Source organism: Lactuca saligna, chromosome 1, assembly GCF_052625555.1.
Source record: "Lactuca saligna cultivar CGN05327 chromosome 1, ASM5262555v1, whole genome shotgun sequence".
Classification (NCBI taxonomy): domain Eukaryota; kingdom Viridiplantae; phylum Streptophyta; class Magnoliopsida; order Asterales; family Asteraceae; genus Lactuca; species Lactuca saligna.
The window spans coordinates 106,180,843-106,203,685 of NC_136417.1; the positions used below are offsets into that span (position 1 = coordinate 106,180,843).

The 22,843-nt window shown below is 31.4% G+C and overlaps 1 pseudogene; it reads left to right on the forward strand.

Moving 5' to 3' along the window:
* The window catches only part of LOC145010294 (uncharacterized), a 40,894-nt pseudogene extending 38,969 nt beyond the window's left edge, over positions 1 to 1,925 (forward strand).
* Positions 1,926 to 22,843: the final 20,918 nt, after the last annotated feature.

A 22,843-nucleotide genomic window follows, 5' to 3' on the forward strand; every position in this document is an offset into this window, starting at 1 on the left:
AAAAATAGCACAATGTGCAAATTTCAAAACACCGGGTGTGACTAATCCAATAATCATCTAAACAAACTTTCCGACGAAACATTCACAAAATCAAATCTTTTTAGCTGAGCTTTCTTAGGCTTATTGATATTAACTCGAGGGAATGTAAAACGATAAATATACGTACAATTTTACCTTATGTACATTATTAGCATCAGTTTCTTCACGTAATTTAATTTTAAAATAAATATAATTGTCTGTATATATGATTATTATGATTTCATTAAATACAATACTAATTTAAAAAACAATTAATTTTATAGCCAAACATTATATTAAGTTTGTACTAATTAGAACCTGTCATGTTGAAATCCTGAATATGGTATACTCAACTTGGAATAGTCACAATGTCAAATTATAGAAGATATTCTCACTTAAAAAAGAAAGATAAATGTAACAAGTGTTTTTTGCAAAATAATATAAATAAAGATAATATGGCCATTTACAAATAAGAGCATTTAAAAAAATATTTATGTATAGTAAGGACTACTATGGTCATTTACAATTAAGAGCTCATAAAAAAAGACTACAAATCAAAAATCAAATACCACTTTATTCATCAAGCCACAAAATTGTCATTTTGTGTAATGGTTGGGCTGTATGTGAAAATATGTACAATTTTAGGGGAGGTTGATGCAAATCACCATCGCTAGAAATCAGGGTTATGGTTGACGCCCACACTTTTCTTACTATATATTAGATGTGCAGGATCCACCGCCGCTGTCATAATCAACTAAATCTAGATCCAGCATCCACACATCAAAATATTCAACTACTGGCTTAGGAGGATATGCATATCTGAAAATCATGCATTGTTTTGCTAAAGTTATTGATCTGCGTCTTTTTGGGTCATGCAAATCACCAAGACTTTTATGCACACTTTTCTCTATCATGCACACAGATCCAAAAACTAGCAAAGATCCGCAATATTTTGTAAGAAAAAACATGTAAGTTATCATTCTGAATCATGTGTTTTGAAGCTGTTTTGTCCTTTTTTTGTTGTTCGCCTGTAACTCACACTTTCTTGATCTGCTGTCAGTCTAGTTGAATCAGATCGGTACCAGTTAGGTGTTCATAGCATTTCAAGGGTTGGTTTTGTGGGTTTGTCCAGGCCACTGTACCTTACCCTTTCCGATGTCAAGTGGATTGTGTTCCTTCAGAAATCTGTTTCTGATGGCAACAAAATGTTGATTTCACATGCTGTTGATATCTTCCATGTGAGTATAAACTATAAACTATAAAGTAGTGTTTTTATTCTTATTCTAGACTACTGCTACAGATTAATCAATTAATAACCATTTATTTTATTTCTGTGGGTTTTCATTGATTGTAACAGAAATGCTTCAAACATACTGCTGATTCCATTACGGCAAGTGATTTTATTCATGGGTAAGAAAGTATACACAATTTACTTAACTTTTATTTTTATATTCTTAACGTCTAATTTTTTTTCTTTTCTTTTTCTCCAACCAATAAGAAGACAATAGGTGACTCCAATTTCACAAGAGTTCATTGTGCTATGCTGACAATAGAGTATGCTCACACTATTCATTTTGTACTTATTTTCATATGCAGTATAAAGTTATCATCATCATCATTATGATTACTATTAACATTATATATTGTTCAGGTCAAAAGTTGTTACAGCTGGAATGTTTCAAGTATTTGGGGAAAATATTGCCGAGCTTCCAATAGTTGCTATTAGTGAAACCATCCGATGGAAGGTATGTATATATTATATTATTATTCCCTTTACACATTTTAAACATTAGTGGTTGATTTATTTTTTAACATATATTAAATGTATGAATACAGTAATTGAATTGAAGGGCACTGTCAAGTTTTCTTCAACTGTTTTGAGAAGCTTCTTCCATAGTGAAGGTTAAAAAGATGGTGGTTCCAGTCGCTGAGGATGTTAAATCCATGTAGATTCTCAAATTTGGTTTTGATAAAGTAACCCCCAACATGGGTATTACACCACTAGAAAAAGGTTAATAGAGTATCGTTGAAATTATGAATATAGTACGTACATTGAGGGCATATTAGTAGAGGGGTGTATTAGATTACACGCCTAAGAGAGTACAACTATCTAACCGTACTATATGTATCCTATACCATCACATACAATCATTACATACAACCATCTAATACACGTCTAATACACCAATAAACAATCGTACTTGATGTATCACATATAATCTAATACGCCATATCTACACTTGTAATACACCAATACACAACCGTACTTGATGTCTCACATCCCCATTCTCTTCCACCATTCATGATTGCATTCCAACCCATTTGGCTTTGCATTGCAATCTTATTAATCAACCAATTCCACTCCATGGTTACTGCAGAATACACGGATGACCATTCCAACTGAAACAACCTCTTCAATTTCTGCAAAGCTTTCACCATGTGAATTGTAATTGAGGGATCAATCTCTACAAAATACAAACCTACTATATGATTCCATTCCAACCATAAGAAGTGCGACATCACTGATCATGTTTTAATTTTCGGAAACATATATATATATATATATATATATATATATATATATATATATATATATATATAATGAATTACTTAGTTCATTATATATAAAAACAAGAAAACTTAGGATTTAAAATCTCAAATAATTTATAATGAAGAAAACTCAAAATAAAGGCATAATCCCAAATCTATCCTTGTTATCTGGAGAATGAAGATCTAAATCTATAAAGTATCCATATCTTTACTTACCATATTAAGTCATGATTTATATATTAAGTAAAAAAGAGACATTCATATATTTGAATATATTAACTTTGGTTCAAGTTAAATCCATTTTCAAAAAGAAACGCCGTTTCTATCCACATTGAGGACAATGGTTTAGATAACGATAATGTGGAAATCAGCAAAATGAAAGAGCATCTTCTTAGTGCAGGGGTAATTTAGATATTTTACCTTGTTTCAGTTTGTTACACACAATACTTATGGGACATACATTTTGACTATTAATCGGTACATTGAACTTTTATTGATTTGTTCCCGTTCTTTGATTTCAACTTATTAGTCAATTTATAACATAGAATGTTAATATGATTTACTAGAGGAAAGTAACAAATGCAAAGGGAAGAGAAGTTGTCTACGTTGAAGGAGTGATTTTGCTAGCTAAACTTGGAAAACCAAGTTCTCATATCAAAGATGTCCTCGAGGAATCTGTGAAGAAAAAATTAAACTTGACTAGCTAGCATTTCCCAATCCTTCCTACTGAAATATGGTAACTCAAGACTCAGAAACGGTGAATAACTGTAGTTGTTTCTAAAGAATAGAGAAAACATATAACCATAGAATGAGGAGATATTGTAAAATCATAAATGTGAAACGGTAGAATCTAAGAAAAAACCATGGAATGTAATAAATCCAAATCTTAACCATAAACATATAATAAGAAATAGGCATGACTATTAATCTTAAACTGTATAATGATATGGGTTTGCTTAAGTACAAGGTAGATGCATTATCTTGAGATCCAGTGAAAGCCAACAAGATTTTGGTTGGTATTATCTTTATTGAAAATAATGGAAATTCAAAAAATGTATATTACCTAATGACGTTTAATCAGTCATAATAGTTGATCCCTGCTTATACAGTTGCTTAATTATTAAAGTACTAGGTGTGACACCCGTGCATTACACGGGTTTATTAAAAAAAAGTTTAATATCAAAGTGTAACATTAAACATTTTTTAAAGTAGTACTTTTACATTATATGTCTTAATACTAAGTTTACCATCATTATCTGAAATTAATATTTTTAATCCATATGTCTTTAACTCTGAACAATAAGGTATACAATTGTCCATAAGTAAGCACTAATTGTCTAAAAAACAATCTCACTTTCAAATCTTGTGAAAATCACGGAAATCGATATAAAAATTCGGTGATTTATATACTTTGGTAAAGGAAGATAGAGTAATTCAGGAGGTCCATGTGGCAATGATGTGGAGCCTATTAAGAACACGAGGTATCTAACACCATATACTGATAAAATGAAGGTATTGAAGAAAATTTTAAGAGGAATGAACACGTGAGTTTCATATCTAAACATTACAAGATTGACAAATTTTAGGAAAGATGGGAACCCTTCAATCTACAAAAAACAACATCACATAGAAAAAGAAAGAAGATCACCGTTACACTTTCAAGATTGCAGCCATTATTGTCTTTCTTGTGTACGTTACATATGCACATCTGAGAAACTTACATAGAAAAAGAAAGAAAATCAACCATTCACTCTAAGTATTAGTTATTCTAATGCTGTTTTTGCATCTAAAAGCGCCTTCATTTTTGGAATTGGTAGAAAATAAAATGAGCATAAAAGTTAATTGGTAGAAAATAAAATGACCATAAAACAGAAAATTATTTATACGAGAGATTTGGGGTTTTAATGAAATTACATACTATTTGGATGAAATGGTAATTTACTATTTGTTGTTTTTGCATATGCTTTTGTAATTATTTTTTTAGTTTTGATACAGAGAAATATGTTAGTAATGATGTTTATGGTTAAATAAATAGCAATGTACTTTTTTAAATGATTCATAACAAAAATGGTCCATGACTAACTAATTATACCAAAAAAAATGACAATTTTAGACTTTTTTGTCAATTTGATAAATTTGACCGTTTTTCTCTTTTTTTTCATTTGGTTGAATTTATTCTTCTTGAGGTGTTCAAGTTTTTGAATAAAACCTATCGGTATGCTTATAGCATTCTACTTTCATTGGTTAAGTAATTATACAATAAATTACCATTTTATATTGTTTGGTTAAATTGAACATTTTTGGTCTTTGTTTTCATTTGGAAAAATTTAAAAAAAAAATTGAAATAAAATAAAATAAAATAAAAACTTTATAATGATGTGAAAGTCATGTAACATGATGTATAATTATTTTTGAAAAAAATGAAAATTTTGACATTTTTGTCAATTTGACAATTTTGACTTTTTTTTTTTCTAGGTTATTTATCTGTTTAAAAAGGAACAAAAAAAACAAATAATAATGTAACCATTCAAAAAAAGTACATAATATTTTGATATAGTTACAAATTTATCAAATAAAATGAAATATGTGAATATACGCGCCTATATACATAAATAAAAGTTAATTGATAGAAATAAAATGAACGTAAAACAAAAAATTATATCATATGACAAATTCCGGATTTTAATGAAATGAAAAACGATTTGGATGATATGGTAGTCGACCATGATGTTTTTTAATATGCTTTTGTTATTATTTCTTCAATTTTGGTACAGGGGAAAAAGGTTAGTAATGTTGCCCATGGTTAAATGGCAATGTACTTTATTGAATAAGTCATAATAGAAATGGATCCTAGTTACGTAATTATACCAAAAAATGACAATTTTAGACTTTTTGGTCAATTTGGTAACTTTTACTATTGTCATATGGGGATTATTGACACCCCTTTTGATTGTAGGTGAGCCTTGTTCTTCCCATTTTCAAATCATTGATAGGCCAGTTGATCATTTTTGTCCATAAAATCTACGTATTGCCCTTTTCCTCCCTTCTTCATTTTCTTCTTCAAACTAATTTAATTTTTTTTTTAAAGGGATTTAGGGCACATAGCTATTGTCTAGGGGTAGTTTTGGCAGTTGTGAAATCACCATGCCCATGTAATTTGCATTTCAAGAATCCTATGAGTATGTAATGATATGTTCTCTTTCTATGAGTCCAAAAATTGTCATTTGAATTTGTGATATATTTATTTTTTTCGATCCTGTAATTAAATAGCCTTAATACCAACATATGATCTCAATAACGAAGAAAAGGGCAAAATAAAATGATTAAAGTCATGTATTTGTTTAAGTTAAGAAAAAAAAAATACTGGGGAGTCGAATGGTTGTTTTAAAAAGCCATGAACATTCAGATTAGCAAATTAAGATGAGTTTTTGATCCTTTTAATACCAATGTCAGAAGTCACATAAAGATTAGATAGCAAAGGGATTCTAGCATATTTCTTTTTCTTAGTATTATGATGATTATGAAATGGGGGACACAAGTTTTAAACCAAATAAAGGATACCAAGAATCGTTGAAAACAATGCTCAAGGGGTATTTTCAGGAACTTGTGTCACAATTGTTACAATTTGAGTTTAATTAAACAGAAAAATGGCTTGAATATTTTATAATAGAGAATGAGTACTGAACAAAATATTTTAGAATTAATATTTTACTTAATTCCCTACAAACAAAGAAATAAATTTACAAAATTACAATTATAATTGATGATCTATTACTATATTTGCATCAACAATAACAATGTACTATTAAAGTATGAACAACACTTTATAATATCCATGTCACATAAATTAGATATAATCAAATAAGTTGTATTACGCAAATTATAACAAAAAAGCCATTCTATCCATGTAAGATTATTACCATTATGCCCATGCACTATTAACATACAATCACTTTTATTTGTGCATGCATAATATCTATTTCACAAACAAAGGAGAAGATTAGTACTGATTATTCAGTCCACAAAAACACTGATGAGTTGAGCCTTGATAAAGTACAAACAAAAAACAAACACATATCATATGATAGATATAGTTTTGTATGCCCCTGCACTTATACTTAATAAATTATATAGGAAAAAACATGCAAGCTTAGTGGTGATAACAAAATCAATTAAGAGTGTGCATTAAGAAAGAACAATTTAAGATTGAATAAGCATGTAACAACATCTGTAAATTAAAAAAAAAAATGTTTGAAAGGATATAAAAATGAATGGAATTGAAAGAACAATTTAAGATTGAAAGGATATGACATCACATAAACACAAATTCACAAAGTGAAAGATCAGCAGTCGTAGGGTAAATCAGGTAATCGCATTACTAACCTGTGTGGTTCTTGATATGCTACTGGAGATTTTGGAGAGCTTGATATTAAAGTAAACACCGAATGGAATTACGAATTCATGTATATGCACATATGAAATTGAAAATCAAATTTGCAGACTTATTATATGTATATGGGACGATTCTGTATGTAGTCTCATATAAATGAAAAAGATACACAATTCCATGATTGCAAGAAAAAAGAAATTAAAATATTGATGAAATACTAAAATTATATCGTTATCAGATTCAACAATCCATATATAATACAAAGGCAGTTATTCGAAATTTAATGAATAAGATGTCAATTTAAATGACATTCAAAAATACCATCGATTGTTTATCAATATTAGCTCAAATTAAGGAAGTTAACCGATTTCATAGTAGATTAATTAGGTGGCAATTCTTAAATAATTGGAAAATATATATTTATGACAAGTGGAAAATAAGTAAATAAAAAAACTTAGAAAAAGCCATGTGGCAAATTGAAGGAGAGTATGACATTTGGCAAAAGTATTTTCATTTATTAGGGAGGATGATTGTGACCTATTTTAATTATACAAATACAATAATTAACTTATTTGATTATGGAAAATTAACTTATTTGATTAGTCGATAATCAGCTGTAAGTGTTATCTAGTGACATCAAGATTGATCATATATACTTTTACATAATATAACCATTATTGATTCCTATCCAACTAGCAGCATAACACTAGTACTACCAAAATCAATAAAATCTCTGCAAACATAAATTTTTTGAGCTTACATAGAGTCGATGATGTTTACAAACTATATGAACAAATGGTGGATGCTAATGCCACTCCAAAGATGTACAAAATAGATTCGATGGTCTTTCTATGGTTATCAACAAGCAGTATGAAGTAATATGTCATACAAAGAAGACATTGTCATAAACACAACATTAATCAACGAGTCAATCAACTACACCCAAAGGGCAATCGTACATGTAAACAACGTGAAAGAAGTAGGAGGCGGAAGCAGCAGTAGGCCGGAGTAGGAGAGATCGTCTGTGTCATCGACCAGAGACCGGGGCGGAGGCGGAGGCGTCATTAGCCACAGGCGGAGGCGTCGTCGGCCAAAGGTGAAGGCTTCATCGTTCTCATGATAAGAAAACTTTGACCGATGACAAATTGCAATTTTTACTTTTGATCAATTTTTTTAAGTTGGAAAAGTTTGACCGATGACGAATTGAAAATGTGCCCTTCAACTTTCTCAAAGCTCGTATGGGCTAGACTGATGGCCCCCTTCGATATAAGTTAAATATATGATGAGGTAGGCATGCACAAACCCTTATAGGTAATACACATATACACGTCCATATATATGCATAAAGGTGAAAACAATATTTTTTTTTCATTTTCAAAAAAATTGTTCAACTTGAAATCAACATACTTTTGGAGCAATTTTCAACATTTTTTTTCATCTTTTTTTGTTTTTTTATATTCGAAATACATAATACAACTTCAAATATAAAAACAAAACCAGTTCTATAAACCAGTTCGTAATAAACCAGTCCCAACATTTGGCAAGTGGAATTGGTTTAAACCAGTGGTTCGGTTCATAGGTGAACCGGTTCAGGGATAAACCGATCTTCGGTTCATTGACGGGTTCGGTTTGTGAACCGGTTTTTATGCCCATGCCTGATGAAGTATAATTTTTAGCAACACATCCGCATTTAAAATTTTACACTTGCGCTTTTTTTTTTTAATTCATTTTCTTTTGTGGTGAAGTATAATTCTTTAAAGATTAAAATTTATTATACTTTAGCATAAATGTTTTTTATGTCAAGATTGATTTTTTTTTATGGATGGAACACAAAAGGTAATGGAATGAGTTATTCTATTCCATTCCTTTCCTAATTCCATCATTACCAAAGAATAGGTATTATAGTTCTTAATTGTCATGGAAAACGTATAATAAAAAAAATATGTCACATAATTCACATTAATCTTGATTCAAAACACAACATGCAAAAGTTGTAATAAATATTGATTTGTATACAAATTCTAACATCAGTAGTAACCAAAATGACCAAAAATAAAATCACTATATCCAAACAACGTTTATTTGTATGAAATATCTGGTATGTAACGACATATTTACCCCTGATTAGGTAACAAATGGTGATCCTAAACCACTCTGTGATTCAAAATTCTATCATCAATTACTATAAGAATTCTTTGAGACTATTGATCTGGAATCCTTAGAGGAAGATATACCAAAATGACCATATTGTCCTTTTTAGTTCTCTAAACCTTCTTTGATGTACCTGAAAGAAAGTGAGAAAACCAAACCATGAATGAAAGGGCGTTTTGGTCATTTGATCAACACTCAACTCATGACATTTTTTAAATATGTCAATGGGGGCAAGAATTAAAACAAAGTTATATTGTGTCATTTTTTAAATCTATCAATGGGGGCAAGAAATGCCACATAATTACAAAAAATACATGATACTTCCTTCTATATTGCTTCAATTGCAACTATCATTGTTTTTTTCCTTTAGTGTCGTGTCCGTCTATGTTGTTGCAAACAAAAATGTATTAAATACATACATAATACTATCCTCATATATTTCAAATTTACATTCAAATTATCTTTTTTATTTTTAGATAATATAAATGTATTAAAGGTATACTTTATCATTTTGTCACATCACTATTATATTGTGTTTGGTTCTTCCACAAATAACGCGATCTTCCACATGTAATACATTCATGTAGATTTGCATGCTCATTTCTATACAACATACAATCATTTGGACATGCATGTATTCTTTCAATTTTCAAAATCGAAAACTAGAAGTTTGTTACCAAAGTTGGTTACTTTTCCGTATCTACAATTTGCCCCTTTTTGAGGTGGAAACTAATCAGTCGACCTAAATGATTATCTAACTAGCTATATTTCAGAGTGGAGGATATCATTTCCAGGTATCATAAAAGTAGCCTTAGTGCAGAATAGATAACCAACCAAGAAGGTGCTTCCCAAGATATGGTAAGTAGTTTGTATTCTATAATTTTGTGCTTAATCTTGATGCCACTAGATAACACTGATTGTTCCATTACACAGGGAGTTAACAAGACGTGCACAAGATTCAAAACATGCAATCAGCTTCTCGAGTTGGTAAGCAGGTATTCATATTTTGTGCTCAATCTTGATGTCACTGGATAACACTAATTGTTTTTACAGCAGATTATCCACTAATCAAATAAGCTAATTTTCCATAATCAAATAAGCTAATTATTGTATTTCTATAATTATAATAGGTCACAATCATACTTTAATAATTAAGAAACTGTATAAGTAGGGATAAAGTATTATGATTGATTAAACGTCATTAGGTAGTATAATTTTTTTTTTCAATAAAGATAATACCAACCGAAATCTTGTTGGCTTTCATTGGATCTCAAGATAATGCATCTACCTTGTATTTCCTTTTCTGGAATAGATCTTAGAGGCAAACCATATATCATTATACATTTTAGGATTAATAGCCATGCGTATTTCTTATTATAAGTTTTGTGGTATCGATTTGGATCTTTTACATTCCATGGCCTATTTCAAAAAACTTTATTATGGATCTTAATATGATATTTTTGACAGGCTTTATGAAAAAGGGAACGTTGTTTATGTGAGTAGAATTTGATATATTGAAATTGATTGGTATTAACTTAGTACTCAAGGTCTGTCAAGGACTGTTAAGTAGCATTTAACAAGAGTGTGTTTGAATTTTAAGGATACAAGATCATCTAGTTAAAATTAAACAATAAGTTTTCAAAATAGAGATCTTATCGTTTGATTTGGCATCTCGATCATAGCCAAAACGCTTCCTTATTGTTTGTGAAACAGTTGTAGCTCCTTTGTATTTCTAACTGTGTTTTTCTGTTGCAAAAACATAAATCAAAGCTCTTACGCTTTAAATTTGAACCGCTACGTGTGTTTGTCTATTGCAAAAACAGAAATCAAAGCTCTTACCCTTTAAAATTGAACCATGGGTGTGGTTAATTTGTATGATCATGATGGTCCTGTGGTGGGATTTTCAGGTTGGTTGAATTATTGGTGGTGCGAGGCGAGGCTGGCCGTTGATGATGGTGTTGCAACACGGGAGATGGAGATGAAGGATAGATTAGTGGTGTTGAGATGGAGAAAGGGTGGTGTTAAGGTGTTCGGTTGGGTGGAGAGAAGTGTGGGAGGAGGAAGCTAAATATGCGAGGAGGAAGCTAATTTAACGTATTCAATTTAGGCATTGAGCGGTACTTATTCAAAATGGCGGCGTATTTTATTTAGGTATTTGATCTTGTTTCTAGTACATCTCATTAACCGTATTAGATGTTGTAATTGTGCGTACTATATTTATTTATCCCTTTATAATACGGTTTTTATTTACAACCGTATTAGATATTGGTGTACTCTATAGCCTATTTTATAGTAGTGTTCTTATATTATTATATTATTATTAAGTGGTTTTTTTATTCTTATGACACTATACAATGTCATCATCCGCCCTCGGGCATTTTCGTCATTATGGTTTGGGGGTGTGACAGATTGTTATCAGAGAATTGTTTATAGTGAACTAGTATATCAAACCATACAAGATATACAATCATATCTTTGGTAAATATAGCCAGATCATCTATATTTATTCGAGATATGACCAACATTTGTTTAGTAATGGTCGTGATAGACAACAAATCTAAAACTTACCACCCATATATATATATATATATATATATATATATATATATACACACACACACACACACATACACACACACCCAAAAGGCACTACGACCAAATATAAAGAATTAAAATACTATAGGAGTATTTTAACATATTATAAACGTTTCATGTATTTTCTTGTACTTATATTCTTGTATAGACACGATAGCAGATATGATGGCATGATTACACATTCCAGGAGATCCCTATTCCCTTAACCAGGGGAATGGAGGTTGGATTTAGGAGGATTTTGGGGAGATCTTGGAGGAAGAGCCTGAAGAAGAAGAGTTTGAGGAAGAGCCAGTGGAAGAAGAGGATAAAGATGATCCAGAATAAGAGTTAGATGCGAAGTTGGAGGTTATCAACTATCCTTATGTTGCGAGGGTTACCGCTAACCGACTTGGCTTTTAGAGACCTACGCCCTGCTTAGTGGAAGATCTAGAGAGGTGGAGGCGACACCAACGCCAATGCCTTCCATTCAATATGGAATGAGGTTTCTATAATCTTAGCCACGGGGGATCGGCTGACAGAGCCCTCTGAGTCATGATTCAGTGATGGCTGTCGTAGCGGTAGCTATGGCACAAATTAACGCAAGTGGTTCTGGTGGTGCGGGTAGTAGTATTTCGGGTGTGAGATTTACTTGTCATCAGTATCAAGTGAGTCTCCTCAGTTATCCTTACATGTGTGGTAGAATAGTTGTATTTTTTATTACCAGTTGGGTCTACTATTGTTTTGTGCTACGCTATTATGTGAGACTGAGACTGAGGATAGTCTCTAGAGTTGCTAATAACTCAGACGGAGTGTTATTGCCCACTGGAACTGATGATAGTCCCCAAGGTTGCTGATACCTCATATTTGTTTATTTATGTGGATGTGTGATATCTTGGAGAACTCATTAAGCTTCATGGTTACAGTTGTTGATTTATGTGTTTCAGGTACTTCTAAGAACTACGGGAAAGTGAAGGTGTGATTGTGCACACTCGCTGGGAGGATGGATACAGGACCAGGATAGCATGAGAAACTCTGATATTTTATGATAATGGTTGTTTTGGATAACTATGTGTTTGATAACTTTTTTTGTGAAACGTGTTTTTGGTAATTTAAAAATGAAAAAAAAATTGATGACATAAACATTATCCTTAAAATTAATGGTAAACAAATGCAATTAAATATAATTAGATAAATGTCCAAATATTTCAATGAACATTGTTGTTAAATTATGTAAGAAATTGCTAACTGATAGCAACATACTTTTCTTTTAGTCTTTCTGTTTATTTAATTTATTTACTATGCATAAGAAACTAAAACAATCTAGTTACCTAAAATAACCCTGCCCTAAGAAGTCCTATTTATTTTTCTGAATCACCCATAATTACCATGTTTATGAGATAGGAGACAAAATACATTGCTTTTTTTTTTTTTTTTTTTTTGCATATAATGTGAGTATAAGTAATTGTGTTGAATAGCATTGTACTAATGTAACATGGTAATAATGGCCATTTTACCCCTAAATACCACTTGTTTTGTTTCCCTTTTGTTGTTTATTAAGGAATATTGAACGTTAGTGGTGGAGTATATAGTATCAGACAAGGAGTCCAGGCTTCGTGGCGTTATTGATGGAGCAATTCCGTGTAAGAGATGCTTGACACAGTTATCACACTACCCATACTTAATTTTGGTAAGTTCATTAAATCCAACATTGGTTTTAAAACCTAAACCAATTTTACAAATATATTTTGATTAATATTCTATACTATGTCATTCTGGCAATTAATGATAGACCATCAATGGATATTTACCCACAAACTTGATCCTCGAGAATCAATCGTCCATTGGAAGTTTGTGCATGTGTTATGTTTCTTGCATGCTTGTCAAAATTCATTCAACTGCCGTTGACATGTTCTATAACTCATATTGCATTGAAACAGAAAAAGAATCCAAATATACTTTAAATGCAAAGTCGCAATGAATATAGCACAACGTGTAAATATCAAAACACCGGGTGTGAGTAATCGAATAATCATCCAAATGAACTTGTCGACAGACCTTTCATAAAATTGAATCTTTCTCATTGAGCTTTCTTAGACATTGAGCGTTTAACTCGAGGGGGCGCAAAACGATAAATACATGTACACTTTTACCTTATTTACATTATTAAGATCAGTTTCTTCATGAAATTTGTTTTTTAAATAAATATAATTGTCAGTATACAAGATTATTATGATTTCATTTAAAACAATCATAATTTTAACTTTTCATGAAACAATTAATTTTGTAGCCAAGCATTATAATAAGTTTGTGCTAATGACACCTTTTGGTGTTGAAAGGCTAAACAATGAATAAGGTATACTCAACTTCGAATAATCACAATGTCAAATGATAGATGACATTCTCATTTAAACAAGAAAAGAAAATGTATCAATTATTTAAAAAAATATATATATAAAAATAAAGATAGTGTGGCCATTTACAAATAAAAGCTGTTAAAAAATAGTTATGTATATGAAGGAGTATTATGGCCATTTACAAATATTTAAGATGTGTGGAAAAATCCGGTACCACTTTATTCATCAAGCAACAAAAGTATCATTTTTCTTAATGGTTGGGCTGTATGTGATAATATGTACAATTTTAGGGGAGGTTGATGCAAATCACCATCGCTAGAGATCAGGATTAGGGTTGACGCCCACACTTTTGTTACTATATATAATAGATGTTCAGGATCCACAGCCGCTGTCATAATCAACTGAATCTAGATCCAGGATACACACATCAAAATATTCAACTACTGGCTTATGAGGATAATGCATATCTGAAAATCATGCATTGTTTTGATAAAGTTATCGATCTGCGTCTTTTTGGATCATGCAAATCACCAAGACTTTTATGTGTCGACTTCAAAAAAACGTTCTCTATCGTGCACACAGATCCAAAAGCTAGAAAAGATCCGCAATATTTTGAAAGAAAAACATGTAAGTTAACTGATACGTGAATTTATACCATTCTGAATCATGTGTTTTGAAGCTGTTTTGTCCTTTTTTTGTTGTTTCGAAGTTTATATATGCTGTTCGACTGTCACTCACACTTTCTTGATCTGTTGTCAGTCTAGTTGAATCAGATCGGTACCAGTTAGGTGTTCATAGCATTTCAAGAGTCGGTTTTGTGGGTTTGTCCAGGCCACTGTACCTTACCCTTTCCGATGTCAAGTGGATTGTGTTCCTTCAGAAAGCTGTTTCTGATGACAACAAAATGTTGCTTTCACAAGCTGTTGATATCTTCCATGTGAGTATAAACTATATACTATAAAGTAGTGTTTTTATTGTTATTCTACAGTGCTGCTACAGATTAATCAATTAAAAACCATTTATTTTAATTCTGTGGGTTTTCATTGATTGTAACAGAAATTCTACAAACATATTGTTGATTCCATTACTGGAATTGATTTTATTCATGGGTAAGAAAGTATAAACAATTCACTTAACTTTTATTTTTATATTTTTAACATCTAATTTTTTCTTTCTTATCTTTTTCTCCAACCAATAGGCGGACAATTGGTGATTCCAATTTCACAAGAGTTCATTGTGCAATGCTGACAATAGACTAAGCTCACACTTTTCATTTTGTACTTATTTTCATATGCAGTACAAAGTTATCATCATCATCATTATGATTATTATTAATATTATATATTGTTCAGGTGAATGTTGCCCAGCTTCCAATAGTTGCTATTAGTGAAACCATCCGACGGAAGGTATGTGTATGTTATATTATTATTCCCTTTACACATTTTAAACATTAGTCGTTTATTTATTTTTTAACATATAATAAATGTATGAATACAGTAACTAAATTGAAGGGCACTGTCAAGTTTTCTGCAACTGTTTTGAGAAGGGCACTGTCAAGTTTTCTTCAATTGTTTTGAGAAGCTTCTTCCATATTGAAGGTTAAGAAGATGGTGGTTCCCGTTGCTGAGGATGTTAAGTTCATGTAGATTCTGAAATTTGGTTTTGATAAAGTAACCCTCAACTTGGGTATGACACTACTAGAAAAATGGTAATAGAGTACCATTGAAATTATGAATATAGTACGTACATTAAGGGCGTATTAGTAGATCGGTGTATTAGATTACACGCATAAGAGAGTACGGCTATTTAACTGTACTATATGTATCCTATATCATCACATACAATCATTACATACAACCATCTAATACAACCATCTAAGACACGTCTAATACATCAATAAACAACCGTACTCCATGTATCACATATAATCTAATACGCCATTTATACACTTCTAATACGCCAATACACAACCGTACTTGATGTCTCACATCCCCACTATATATATATATATATATATATATATATATATATATATATATATATATATATATATATATATATATATATAGAGTCAAGATCAAATAAGAAGGAAATTTTTGGTTGGAAGGTAAGAAATTTTTTTTCTACATATCTTTTTTGCGAACAAACAAAATGAATCATTAGATGATTCATTTGTAAGATGATTCACAAGAAAAAATTTTCAAATAAACATCTCAATGATTCATTTATACAATGATTTTGTTGTTATTCACTAAAATTATCATAAAAATGAATTTTTTTCTTAATTTACTTAAAAATGAATCATAAAGATGTTTTTTAGGGAATTTTTTCTTGTGAATCATCTTAGAAATGAATCATCTAGTGATTCATTTATTTTGTTCGTCAAAAAAATATCTAGAAAAAAAAACTTCTTACCGGATCTATATCCTCTATATATATATATATATATATATATATATATATATATATATATATATATATATATATATATATATATATATATAAAATGAACCACTTAGTTCATTAAACATAAAAACATTAATATTCTTTCAACTACAATCTATACAATCTAAAAGACTATAATTTGTATACCTAGTTCATTAAACATAAAAACATTACTAAATTTGTTAATCTTACAGCTTTGACCTCTCTTTCCCCTTTGTGGTTGATTCATTGTGTAACAACCCGAAATTACGTATCATTCCTTATAACCCTTTTCTTAATCCATTTCGATCAACCAATTGTCGTTTTCAAATTTGTGTCCGATTTAGCCATTTAATTAAGTAACTAAACTGTAATTATCTAAAATGACTTAATGAGTGTCCTAGTGCATTTAGAACTCATTCTAACACGCCGTATTAGTAATCGGAACATTTATAGAATCAGCCATATCGGATTACGACAACTTGGTCGGGAGTAACCAAAAGCCCCGTCTAACGCCGGTATCGGGTAGAATTTCACGGTGTCCAAATCCCGAGCACTATTTTAAGTGAATCAAACTTCCATTTAAAGCTTTTCCTTCATCTCACTACTCTCTCTCTAACCTCTCTCCCCATCCAAGATTAAGGTCCAAAAACATAAAAATTAAGGCTCCAAATCATAGAGGTAACTTCCCTAAATTGTTATTCAACCTCTTAGGCCTTCAAATCTGTGTTTAAAATGTGATTTTGGACCTGGAACATGTGTTTACAGCCAATGAGCATGCTTGGGCTGTAAACACTTAATAAATGGGTTTTTGAGCAATTTAACCCCTCCAAACCAACATTGGGACATAGATACGACCTTATGGCTTACAAATCCGGACTTAGAACACCCTAAACATGAATTTTGAGGAGCAACTAAAAGTTTACGGCCAAGCAATATGCTTGGGCCGTAATCCCCTCAAACATGGGGAGTAAACTCATTTAAACATGTTTAAAACCCATATAACTCCACCAATAGCCTTGGAATAAATCCTAGAATCATCTAAAAATAGTTTGGGGACCTTAAACATGTCAAACACCCTCCATTTAGGAGTTTACGGCCAAAGCTTCCCAAGAAATAGTTCCAGGGCCGTAAACTCATAAAAACATGTTAAAAGGTGCCCTAAATTCATACCAAGGCTTAGAAAATTAGTTAGAATCACATGTGATTGTCCTAGCCTTCCAAAATAATTATGGTTTGAGCTTTGGGGGAGTTTACGGCTGTAAACTCCAAGTTTACTGCCGTGAACTCCCATAAATAATATATATGATAGTACAATCCATTCTAAGGCTTTAGAAAAATCCATTCCAACATTTACCATGTGCATTTAAGCCATTAACACCCCAAAACACCCAATCATGAGTTCACGGTCGTGAACTCATTTATGTATGGGGTAAGTGGTTGAAAACTCCCTAAGGAGTTTACTCTTGTAGATTAAAAAACTCACTTCCCAAGTCCCACACATCATTACACGTCCATAGATGTCACCCGGGTCGCTCCAAACACTTGTTTCAAAGTGTTTTAGTTCATTGGAGTGTAGTATCTCATCTAATTAGTATTCTTAAATCTAATTAGATATATTTGGATATTATTTCATATTACATAGGAACCTCGCGTGTAATGAAGCCCCGAACCAACGTTTAGTGTCCGAAACAGTTGCGCCTTCTCGTCTGGTGAGTTCATACCCCTACCCTTTTTCACTGTTTTTCACTGTTTTCAGGGGGAATACAAGCAAAGTACAAGGGATTACTTGTACTTAAAACTTGTTTTTCATGTGTGTGTTTTATATTTCATATGCTTTTAACACTGATTGTTATAACTGATAACCGATTGAACCTACAGAACACGTAATCATATGTTTGTGAAATGGGTTATAAACTGTTATGTTTTATATATTTCACAAATGGTTTTCCACATTATTATCAGTTAAAAGCATGACATTAGGACCTTTGAACATAAAACTTTGTACACTGTTTTGTCCTCGGTAACACTCCACAGAGATACGCGAGTGGAGGATTATTGTATTACTACTAGTAAATTTGTTAGTCCCATATAATTGGAGACACGTCCTCGGTGAACACTCCACAGAGATGCGCGAGTGGAGGACTGCAACCGTAACCAGAATCTCTTAGATAGGGAGCGTGACATGAGAGTATAGATCTATACGGGGCTGACTACCCCACACCTGGCTTCTAGCTACAGCCGAACCGAAATGGTTCAAGGGTGATGAAAGTCATAAGGTGATGTGGACTACTTATTGCCATATCTAGTCTATTGTATGGTTATGGAACTCGTAATTAGGATAACAGAAATTTATTTAATAGTAATAATGAATAAAGTTATCAACTTACTTAGTAAATATTAGTTTTATATACGTGTTAAAACTAATACATTTCCCAAGATAACCAGGTTTTCAGAATACATCTTTCACATTTGTAACCAACATTCAGGAAAATATGGGATTTTCCTGGGAGCATTTGTACATAACCAGAAAAGTGTAACAAACCAGATAACTTACATTTCATAAGAGTAAACATGTTTTCAGTGTGCAACTTTACATTACATTTTGGGAATAAATAACTAACCTTTTAAGAAAATATGAGATTTTCTTGGTGAGTGTAACATTTTCAGAAAACGGAAAGGAAACTTGTAGATGTTTCACAAAACAAAATCGCTTATGAACTCACCAGCATTATGCTGATTTTCAAACCGCTTGTATTCTCACGTCAGCATTAGAAAGGTACCCGAAGATCCTTTTGTTCGAAGACGGTGTGAATGGAAGACCCGTTCCATTTTGTTTATATATACTATGTATCACAACTGTAAAACTTTACTTTTGAAACAATTGTAAAAACTTTGTATGTGTAATGTAATGGTTGTTTTACTTTACTTACTATGTGCATTGGATTTGATACTCAACGTGGAGTCAACCCCGGAAATGTTTCAGCCTTCGGTTTTCGGGGTGTGACACATTGTATGCCTATAAAAACAAGCAAACGTAGGATTTAAAATCTCAAATAATTTATAATGAAGAAAACTCAAAATAAAGGCATAATCTCAAATCTATCCTTGTTATCTGGAAAATGAAGATCTAAATCTATAAAGTATCCATATCTTTACTTAGCATATTAAGTTGTGATTTATATATTAAGTTAAAAAGAAACATTCATATATTTGAATCTATTAACTTTGGTTCAAGTTAAATCCATTTTCAAAATGAAACGCCGTTTCTATCCACATTGAGGACAATGTTTTAGATAACGATAATGTGGGAAATCAGCAAAATGAAAGAGCATCTTCTTAGTGCAGGGTAATTTAGATATTTTACCTTGTTTTAGTTTGTTGCACACAATACTATGGGACGTACATTTTGAGTATTAATCGGTACACTAAACTTTTATTGATTTGTTCCTGTTTTTTGATTTCAACTTATTAGTAAGTTTATGGCATAGAATGTTAATATGAGTTAATAGAGGAAAGTAACAAATGCAAAGGGAAGAGAAGTTGTCTACGTTGAAGGACTGATTGTGCTAGCTAAAGTTGGAAAACCAAGTTCTCATATCAAAGATGTCCTCGAGGAATCTGTGAAGACAAAATTAAACATGACTAGCTAGCATATCCCAATCCTTCCTACTGAAATATGGTAATGCAAGACTCAGAAACGGTGAATAACTATAGGTGTTTCTAAAGAATAGATAAAACATATAACCATAGAATGAGGAGATATTGTAAAATCCTAAATGTGAAACGGTAGAATCTAAGAAAAACCATGGAATGTAATAAATCCAAATCTGAACCACAAACATATAATATGAAATAGGCATGACTATTAATCCTAAACTGTATAATGATATGGGTTTTCTTAAATACAAGGTAGATGCATTATCTTGAGATCCAGTGAAAGCTAACAAGATTTTGGCTGGTATTATGTTTACTGAAAATAAAGGAAATTCAAAAAATATATATTACCTAATGACATTTAATCAGTCATAATACTTGATCCCTACTTATACAGTTGCTTAATTACTAAAGTATGATTGTGACCTATTATAATTCTACAAATACAATAATTAGCTTATTTGATTATGGAAAATTAGCTTATTTAATTAGTGGATAGTCAGTTGTAAAAACAATCAATATTATCCACTGACATCAACAAAGAGCATATATACTTTTACATAGTATAACCATTATTGATTCCTAGCCAACTAGCAGCATTGCACTAGTACTACCAAAATCTATAAAATCTCTGCAAACATAAATTCTGTTGAGCTTAAATAGAGTCGATGATGTTTACAAACTATATCAACAAATGGTGGATGCTAATGCCACTCCAAAGATGTACAAAATAGAGTCGATGATGCTCTCTAGCGTTATCAACAAGCAATATGAAGTAATATGTCAAACAAAGAAGACATTGTCATAAACACAACATTAATCAACGAGTCAATCAACTACACCCAAAGGCCAATCGTACCTGCAAACAACGTGAAAGAAGCAGGAGGCGGAAGCGGCAGTAGGCCGGAGTAGGAGAGATCGTCTGTGTTATCGACGAGAGACCGGAGGCGGAGGCGGAGGCGTCATTAGCCAGAGGCGGAGGCGTCGTCGGCCAAAGGTGAAGGCTTCATCGTTCTCATGATAATCAAACTTTGACTAATGACAAATTGCAATTTTGACTTTTGATCAATTTTTTTAAGATGGAAAAGTTTGATCGATGACGAATTGAAAATATGCCCTTCAACTTTCTCAAAGCTCATATGGGCTAGACCGATGGGCCCCTTTGATATAAGTTAAATATATGATGAAGTAGGCATGCAAAAACCCTTATGGGTAATACACATATACACGTCCATATATATGCATAAAGGTCAATTTTTTTTTTCATTTTCAAAAAAATCGTTCAACTTGAAATCAACATATTTTTGGAGCAATTTTCAGCATTTATTTTCATATATTTTTTTGTTTTTTATATTGGAAATACATAATACAACTTCAAATATAAAAACAAAACCAGTTCTATAAACCGGTTCGTAATAAACCGGTCCCAACATTTGGCAAGTGGAATTGGTTTAAACCAGTGGTTCGGTTCATAGGTGAACCGGTTTAGGGATAAACCGGTCTTCGGTTCATTAACCGGTTCGGTTTGTGAACCGGTTTTTTTGCCCATGCCTGATGAAGTATAATTTTCAGCAACACATCTGCATTTAAAATTTTACATTTGCGCTTTTTTTAATTCATTTTCTTGTGTGGTGAAGTATAATTCTTTAAAGATTAAAATTTATTATCTTTTAGCATAAATGTTTTTTATGTCAAGATTGATTTTTTTTTTATGGATGGAACAGAAAAGGTAATGGAATGAGTTATTCTATTCCATTCCTTCCCTGATTCCATCATTATCAAAGACTGCTTATTATAGTTTTTATTGGGTAAAATGAAAGAAAACCTGATAACTTGTGACTTTATGTCCAGATGCAAATAACAAATCATGGACAGTTTTATCATTTGGCTATCATAGTTTTTATTGGGTTAAAACATATCTTAATTGTCATGGAAAATGTATAATAAAAAAAATATGTCACATAATTCACATTAATCTTGATTCAAATCACAACATGAAAAAGTTGTAATAAATGTTGATGTGTATACAAATTCTAACATCAGTAGTAACCAAACCACCAAAAGTAAAATGACTATATCCAAACAACGTTTATTTGTATGAAAGATCTGGTATGTAATGAGATATTTACCACTGATTAGATAATAAATGGTGATCCTAAACCACTCTGTGATTCAAAATTCTATCAACATTTACCATAATAATTTTTTGAGACTATTGATCTGGAATCCTTAGAGGAAGATATACCAAAATGACCACATTGTCCTTTTTAATTCTCTAATCCTTCTTTGATGTACCTGAAAGAAAGTGAGCAAACCAAATCATGAATGAAAGGGCGTTTTGGTCATTTGATCAACACTCAACTCATGACATTTTTTAAATATGTCAATGGGGGCAAGAATTAAAACAAAGTTATATTGTGTGATTTTTTAAATATGTCAATGGGGGCAAGAAAGGCTACATAATTACAAAAATGCATGATACTTCCTTCTATATTGCTTCAATTGCAACTATCATTGTTTTTTTCCTTTAGTGTCGTATCCGTCTATGTTGTTGCAAACAAAACTGTATTAAATACGTACATAATATTGTCCTCATATGTTTCAAATTTACATTCAAATTATATTTTTTATTTTTAGATAATAAAAATGTATTAAAAGTATACTTTATCCTTTTGTGACATCACTATTATATTGTGTTTGTTTCTTCCACAAATAACACGATCTT